Below are 8,751 nucleotides of genomic sequence, written 5' to 3' on the forward strand. Positions count from 1 at the left end.
TAAAGATTAAAAAAAAAAAAACAATAAGTCCAGCAGAGAATGATAACGCATTAGGATTATTACCATCATAATTAATTAATATACTTTTTCTTAATTTAGATATATGTATTAAGCTTTAAGCAGTATGCTAAAGTACCGCTACTTGCAAAATATAACAATAGCACCTGTTTTAAATATTGTTCGTGAAAACTTTTTATAGATTTTATTTGTCATTCTCGTTTTCTTTTAACAGATTCTTCCTTGATTTTTCTATAATTAAAGGCAAAATGGATTATTATGCGGGTTATGATCTTAATGACATTTACAGTTGAGAAAGGTTAAATGTCACTTAGCTGTTAAAAAAAACTATTGAACTAATATTATTAGGTATAGTATTACTAAGTGGTAATATTTATAACTATTTCCAAAATATACATATAAAGTTGCATCTGTTTAAAGGTATTTTTGTGTAAAAATGGTTTTTTCTCTATTTTGAATTAACTTCGTCAACGGAATACTTTTTTTGACACAAATTCACGTCAAGGGAATTCGCTTCATTTAGCACATAAACAAATTCAATTTTATGAGCGATCAATTTTCTTTTAAATTGAATCTGTATTTGTATTACTGGTTTACCAAATGAAGAAATTATTCTACTGATCAATAAATACACTTTGATTTCTTGTAAGTTTTTTTTCGAAATGTTACTACTACTCTTTCCTAAGAAGAGAATAGTATTTTTGGGATAACAAATAATTGTGAAAGTAAAAAGTGTTTTTATTTCTATTTCTGTCTTTTTCTAAGGCTAAGCTCTCATGCCATAGAAAAGCAAAAGTAATCGTCACTTAACGATGACTACTACATTATACTCCACATATATATGAACATATTAAAACCGCTGTTTTTAAAATGGCAAAAAACCTGAGAATGCTTGAAAACGAGGCGTGATTATCAGCAATGTATCATAAAATAAACTATTGTACAAAGATATATATACATATTCATAATTTTATGAAGTTCTATTGGTAACTAAGTTAAACAATAGTGATAGCAACGGGGTAGAGGGCTCTACCGTGTAATATCATATTCTGATTGTTTTTATGAATACGACTTTTATAAGGTTAGTTAGAGTGATGGCAATCGTATGATTTCAGTGGTTTGCAGTTCATTTTTTCATTCTATAATTCTTCGCAATGTATAGTGTTAACGTAGGTTATTAAATCTATAACAGGAAAAGGTTTGCATGTAGCTAGACGATTCGAACTTTTAGTGAACATAGTAATTGTTTTGTATCATGCTTTAATTTATAATAATCTTGGTATACTGAAAGCTCACTTATTCTCACTATGCAAGTATAGTAAGTGCTCTTAGGAATTCTATGGCTAACGCTGTGAAAAAAACCGTAACAGAGCCTGGAATACCCGGATAGTCATTCAGTTCAGTTCAGTTACCAGCCATAGTCCTGAAAACATGTGCACCCAAGTGTTCTTTTGTTTGAACTCTTCGAATTACAAGTACAAGGCGGTAGACCCTAGCTCAGGTCAAATTACTACAGCTCGAACCTGTGCTGGCTCGACCGGGGAAGTACCGCTATATCAAAGAAGTTCAGTATGAAGTAATCTTAAATAGCTTCGTTTGGTTCGATGACAGAGAGCCGGTTGCCCTCGCCCTATTCCCACTCTTTCCTCTCCCTCTTTCATAATTAAGAGCGGCAACGTTACAGATTTCCATGGGCAACGTGAATTCGGGAGGAATCTAGACTAGTAGGCGGGATCGAACAATGTTGGGAAGAAAAAAGAATGTAAGGTGTGTTAACTTCACATTTCAGGCAGTCTCCCACTGGTGCGTTGCCAAACTTGTTAAATTTAACGTCACTATAATAAAAGCGGTCTATTAACTGACATGACAAGCCCATCCACCTTGACTTCCAACTTTTGTGTATTTATCCTTGAAATACTCCATTTTCTTCAGTTACTAGCTATTGAGATATCCTCAAACCTTTAATTTGGACGGATCATTGAGTAAAAAACTAATCAGTTGCAAAGAAACTCGGTGGCCTTGCAAAAGTACGGCAGTTCTTCGTGTCAGTTCAGCTTTTTTGTCTATAAAAGGCCCAGGTCCGGTGATGTGTGGAATACGGCTGCCGCATTTGAGATTGTGTAGCAAAATGTCTCCTCACTGCTTTGTAATCTATGGACAGACGTATAGGAAGGCTTATTAGTGGCCACAACTAGGTTAGCACCAATCTAGGCAGTCTAAAGGCGATAAAGGTACCAGCCTCGCAGTATTTTATAGGATATACTTTGGAGAGTGTGGGTGTGTATTCCCTCTATGTTACCGGACAACCACAGGCACAGTGAGCTACAAACTTTTCGTTGTAGACCTTCCTCGTAACCGGGAGCGTTACGCTTCCTCTGAAATAGCACGTTAACCACCTAATGCTTTATTTTTACCTGCCAACAGGTGGAGTGACAGTAAAGCAATAACAACTCGAAAAAAATAAAAAACTATTTTTTGGTACACATAAATGCTTTCAGGGAAACTTATAAAAATTTATTAATAAATGTTGGAAACATATGTTTGTATCTCTAACCTTAGAATTCTACAGACATATATTTAATATTGAGATGCCTGTATATATCTTTTTGCTTACCATATCATGTTTTATTTAATTAAATCAAATTTAACTTTAATAAACATGTCTTTAGGAAGAGAGGTCTCTTCAACTGTCTGCTTTAATTGTGGCTTTATACAATTCACACCGGAATACAGAAAAAAAAACAAAAAAAAAGTCTTTAAAACAAAAGAGGGCTTATCTTTTTAAAGAGATTTCTTCAAAACACGCTTTTAGTGAGATATAAACTAAAAGGAACAAGTAGAACGTGTATGAATTTATGCAGAAAAAATTTAATAAATTTCACTGAAAAGTATTATACATCATAGCTTTATGTAGTGCATGCGTAACTATATAAAGTACTTATAGAATGAAAGGAATATTAAACTAAAGAAGATATTAATTATAATGGTATTTTTAGTGATCTTTGTTATGTGTATATACTTTTAATACTTTTAGATATTATTGAGAAAAAGTTCACTGTTTTGCTTCACATAGACGTCAATCATGATTACAATGTAAGGTAAGGTATGTATTCAGAAGGGACGAAGACATTGAAATTTTTAACTTCGAAAAAAAAACATTTGCTTATGAAATAAAACACCTTACAGGATAGAAAGGCCATGTAAATCACACATGAAAGGGACTCGGGATTTTTACGAAATCCAGACATATTGTACTTGATAAAATTATAAAGATAATGGTTATATTTTGAAATCTTTCACGAGCAGATGAGATGAAAGTGTCTGTAAACGCGATTTGCTTTAGACTTTAGAGTACGAGAAACGTCGGGTAAAATGCAGTATATTAAAAATGCAGTATATTAAAACCGTAATATATATGAAAACCAATGTTTCATTTAAATTTGTACTCGCGAAATTTTATAAATAATCAATTTATAATTTATTGTATTTACTTGTCCTATGCTGCGCGCAATTTTATTGACATGAGGTTGATTATATCAGTTAGCAATGTTCTTAACATAAATTTTTAAACGTAACTCCAATATTATATATTAAAAATTAAAACAATATCCTTTCAGAATAGCAACTTTTCTACCGCATAGAAAAATATGGGTAGTGTAAGAATCGAGTATGTATATGTTTATAAAACAACTTTATATGATTGTATAACATTTTTACGGTTTAAATCTCGTTTTGTTATCAAACATCAGAAACTCTACTTCATATAGAAACTACGGACGCGATATTCCGCTTCTATACAATTCGCGCACTCCACAAGCCAAGCTAAAATGAAAGGCACATTTAATACAACCGCAGTTTATCCTGGCCACAATGAATCCAACCGTGCTCTCTAGGCCAGCTTCGCTATAGGACTATTCATACCGGAGGAAAACAAAAGTTCCCTTTTTCCACGGCGTGAAACTGTAGAGCTTTCTGGTTTTATAGTTTAGTCTAATAGTTTCCACATGTATACATTTAAACTGACTCATGACAGGCAACACATACATATTTTCTAATAAAAATTAACCTATAAATAAACATATTATCAACACCCCTCTATAATTTAATATAAAGGTATTGTAAATATTTATGATCATTAATTTCTTAATATAAAAAAAATACAAGTTGCTTACATTGAATTTTAGAATAATTTACATGCATGTCGTTGTTCGATTCATTTAGATTTTAGGAGAGAGCAGTAAACGCATCCAGAAAAAAAATTCTTAATATTATTACTATGGATACTGACAGAATGTGACCAAAATTATTAAGCATCATTATTAATTAACTTTAACTTAGAATTTTAAAAAATATACATTTAAACGTTGAGACCGTTTAAAGTCAATCTAATCTAAGTTATTCAGGTTGTATGTTTGTACGTACTTATTTAATTTCTACATTTAATCCAATTCAATTAGGACCAACGTAATTAATTTCGACCATACTAGAGTAAATTCTTACCATATAGCATGTATGTATCTACAGAATAAATAGCATTCATTAGTACCGCTAGTATCGTCTGATTTCCTTACAAGTTATTTGTACATTCCTTGAGTGCTCCAGGAATGTTTGCATAGGTAGATTTTCTCTCGTTAATGAATCAATTAAACCACAGATACTATATTCAGTTAATCATTATGTAAAACATAGACAAATTAAACAGAAATAGTGCATGCCATGTTTTAATATACCGATGAATACCTCTATATTCTTTAAAAGCCTTCATTTTACGGAATATTATAAAAATTAAGTGCCGTTACCTCCTAGATCCTTAATATCACGACCTTTTTGCTACATGCGGAAGTAACCATTATAATGTGAATTAATCGTATTATTATGTTGGAAAATTGGAAATCTCAAAAATTTGATAGCATTTTATAAAATTACAATGTAAAAATAATGTCATCATATTTCAATGGCAATTGTTGTAATTATTTTTAGTCGATTTTTTTTTATTTCATGTCAGATAATTGATTTAGTTTCTAACATTGCCAAGACTTCGCATGAGAAATAAATACTTTGTTTCTATGTTTAATCGTCATTATCATTAGTGTTTAAAATGACCTCGACCAAAGAAAACCTACATCTCCTTCTGCTTGTGACTACTGCTTGTAAAGTCTTTTTACTTAATTAAAATAGATCATTTATCTGAATTTCCCCATCCACCGACCTTATTTAAAATATATTCAAAATAAGCAAATAACTGACGTTTCCTTCTAAAATATCAAAGCTGAAATTTTTCACCCAGCCGATAGCTGGACTCTATTTATATAGTGATATTTCGAAAGCCTCTACATTTTCCAACAACACCAACATTAAGATTTCTTAAAACTTTCTTGATTCTACCAAGCTCAAAACAGTAAATAAGATTACGTCGCAGGTATATATAATATAGAATAGAATATATAGAAGCTTCAACGTAAGGATATATTGAGTGCCGAGAGAGAGTATAAAATATGATTAAAATTCGGGTCTTTATTTCCATTTTGGCCTCCCCGTTTTATACCATATAGACCAACTTATTTACTCTTTATATGCTGTAGTGGATAACCATCAAGTTCAGTCCTAGAATCTAAAGTGATTATTTACTTTATTCAGACAAAAAGGAGGAACCCTTTTAAAATCACTATTCATTACCATTACGTAATTGCAATGGTATACTTTTAAAAATATAAATTTGATAACTTTTCCTAAAAATAAGTTATTTTGAGTTCCAAAGATCAATATCAAAAGTATTTTTTTTCTCTTTATGAGATTAATTGAAAAACATCAGTCTGGAGATGAGAAGAATAATTTTATCATCGCTGTCGTCAAAGAATAATGTTATGTAAAAATTAAACTATCACACGGCGATAAACTTTGATGTGTCATTAAATATCAAATTTACTAATTTTACTTACTTAAAGGTTAATACACAAACAGAGCACTGCTTAAATCATGGAAACAAAAGTCATTATTTAAAAAAATATTTAAAGACAGGGTCACACTGCATACCAAGCGTTTCCCGTTTTTCATTCAATAACTTACGTTAATACAACATAAATGTGCGAATAACGCTCTTTATGTATCGCGACGATGTCGAATTGGATTAAGAATACAGTTTAGGAAAAGTAATAAGAAAAATATATATTTAACTAAAGATAAAGTCGAAATAGAGAATTTTGAACTATTAATAAATCGATTGGCTATAGTGGATGGTAAATACAATGACTTAGAAAGACGAATTTATATATTACACTGTCATAGAAACAATTCTTTGAAGAAGAGAAATTAGGTGTTCTGCATACGTTAACTTTTACGTCACTTTACTTTAATTTGTTAAGTATTATCTACTTTAGTGACTTAATCTTCAACAATTATTATACTGACCACAGCACAATAAAATTTGAGCTTATGTCAATAAAAAAATCATTTATTCAACATATAACAACCCTCTTACTAACTTGTATACAAGACTTTTACTTTTTAATATCTTTTTTAAATCATTGTTAACATTTCCGTCATAACAATGAAGTCTCGTGTGTTAGTGGGAAAATAATGAATGTGTCACTAATCATATTAAACTTGCATAAATCTTCATTAAATTCGATTATTAAGTTTATAATTTATCTCGCGAACTGTTTGTTCAGACATCAAAGTAGACGTAACTTCATTAAGGTACATACTACATCTACGCGAATTAGGAGGCACTAATGACTAATTGTCTTTACATTTCATTTTTAGTTATATTTGTTATAGCAATGTTTCTTTAAGGATTTATTTGTGCAAATATTGCATCGAAAACTCAATAAAAACCTTAATAATTAACTATTATACATCAATAAAATTAAAATTTTGATCACCAGATATTTTTTCCAACACTTTCTCTACAATATTCAGAATTATCTTTAAAATATTAACCCCGCCGTTTTGACAAAAACCTCTAAATGATTGTTTTGCTTTTAACAATAAAAAAATACTGTAAATCCTTCAGGTACATCTCTAGTCTCTACCGTACATATTCTTTCTATTTTAATAATATTTGAAATACTTTATAGGTTACTCCCAACAACATATATAAAATGTGAGACATTTAGCCAGTTTATGAAACAAGAATTTTCAAGCCTTTCAGTTACATCGAGTAGAGTTTAATTCCCAGTTCATACTTCTTATAAATACCCAACTGTTAAACTGGTCATTTTCGAGTTTTGTCTGAATATTTAGGTAACAAGTATAATGAAAATTAAATGAACGAATGACAGCCAGAGAGTTTTTGTTATATTGGTGGTAGTGCCAGCATAGACCAGAGTTAACGTAGCTATAATCAAACCACAGGCCAATGACAAAAGCCCGCAGCCCATAAGGGGCCTGAACGTGAAAAACGGACAATTTTTAATTTCGCTCTAATAATAACCTAATAATTTCCACGTTTCGGTAGTTAAATGTGTCAGTCTCGTTTTATCGACATTGCTGACAAGTCCACCTCACTCAAACAACGGAGTACGACTTAAATATTTCAAAAAAAATATTGTGCTATATAATAATATGGATATCAGATTTGAAACGAACTTAATAAATGAAAAATTATCTAAAGACCCTTGTACTTCCCATTTGGTTAATTACAAAAAATACGCCCGTCAACTTTTACCCGGTTCCTAAATGATTCCACCAAAATTACTATTTCCTAATATACCGAAACCGTATCAAGTATAAAACGTATTTTACACAATATTACGCTTCACAATATCTCTCTTGAATAATTTTAACAAAAAAAAAATGTATTTTAAAGGACAATTGCTAGTAAAAGTATAGAAAGAGCAATTACGAAACATGGCACTACTGCCAGAACCAATATTCACAAGGTAATTAAATTCACCCAGAAAGCTGGATTATCTTATGCTGAAAATTTAGAAACCTCACCAAGAATTGTTGGAAAATGCACAGATCAAATACCATTGTAATAAATTCAAGCCTGGTTGCATTTATAGATCAATTTTGATAATGCCTGGCAAGAACTAACTTAGCCAACTACTCTCGTTTGGCAATTACAATGATTATTAATGTTGTTTAGTATCAAATCGATATTCTTTCTAAATATATTGTCTGGAGTAACTTCTAAGTATGGAGGTAATTGTTTAGTACTGGATAGTCGTATAGACGTGAAATAAAAGCAAAAACCGAAACAGAAGCAACAAAAATTCACATTCTAGGTGCAAATAATGAATTATTTCGCGATACTGCAATATTTAGATAAATATAGCAACAAAAATATATTATCGAATATACATTAAAAAAAAAACTATAAATATTCAACTTGCATGACATATTGAAGTTTCTTAGCCTGGCATTCGATTCCAGCAACAGAAATATTTCACAGAACATAATTAGAGAATATTTTTGAAATTCCCTCCATTAAAATACCAAAACAGAAATAATGCATTTTTTTAGAATAATTTGAAATTTACATACAGAAATTTGTGTTTGTACGGTTGGCCATCCTGCAAAAAAGAAACCTAATTTAACTTTAATCACTTTTCACTTCATTATTATTCATCGATAAAACTCGACAGAACGTGCTGTAAATCCAGAATGAGAGGCTGTAATGAAGATAGTCTTCAATCAACATAGGCAATTATGTTCGAAACAGGGAATTGAACCACAGCAAATTTAAAATCTTATCGAAGGAACCATGAAGTTAGTATAACGGTATCTTCT

Source organism: Danaus plexippus (genome assembly GCF_018135715.1).
Source record: "Danaus plexippus chromosome 9 unlocalized genomic scaffold, MEX_DaPlex mxdp_24, whole genome shotgun sequence".
In the NCBI taxonomy this organism is placed as follows: domain Eukaryota; kingdom Metazoa; phylum Arthropoda; class Insecta; order Lepidoptera; family Nymphalidae; genus Danaus; species Danaus plexippus.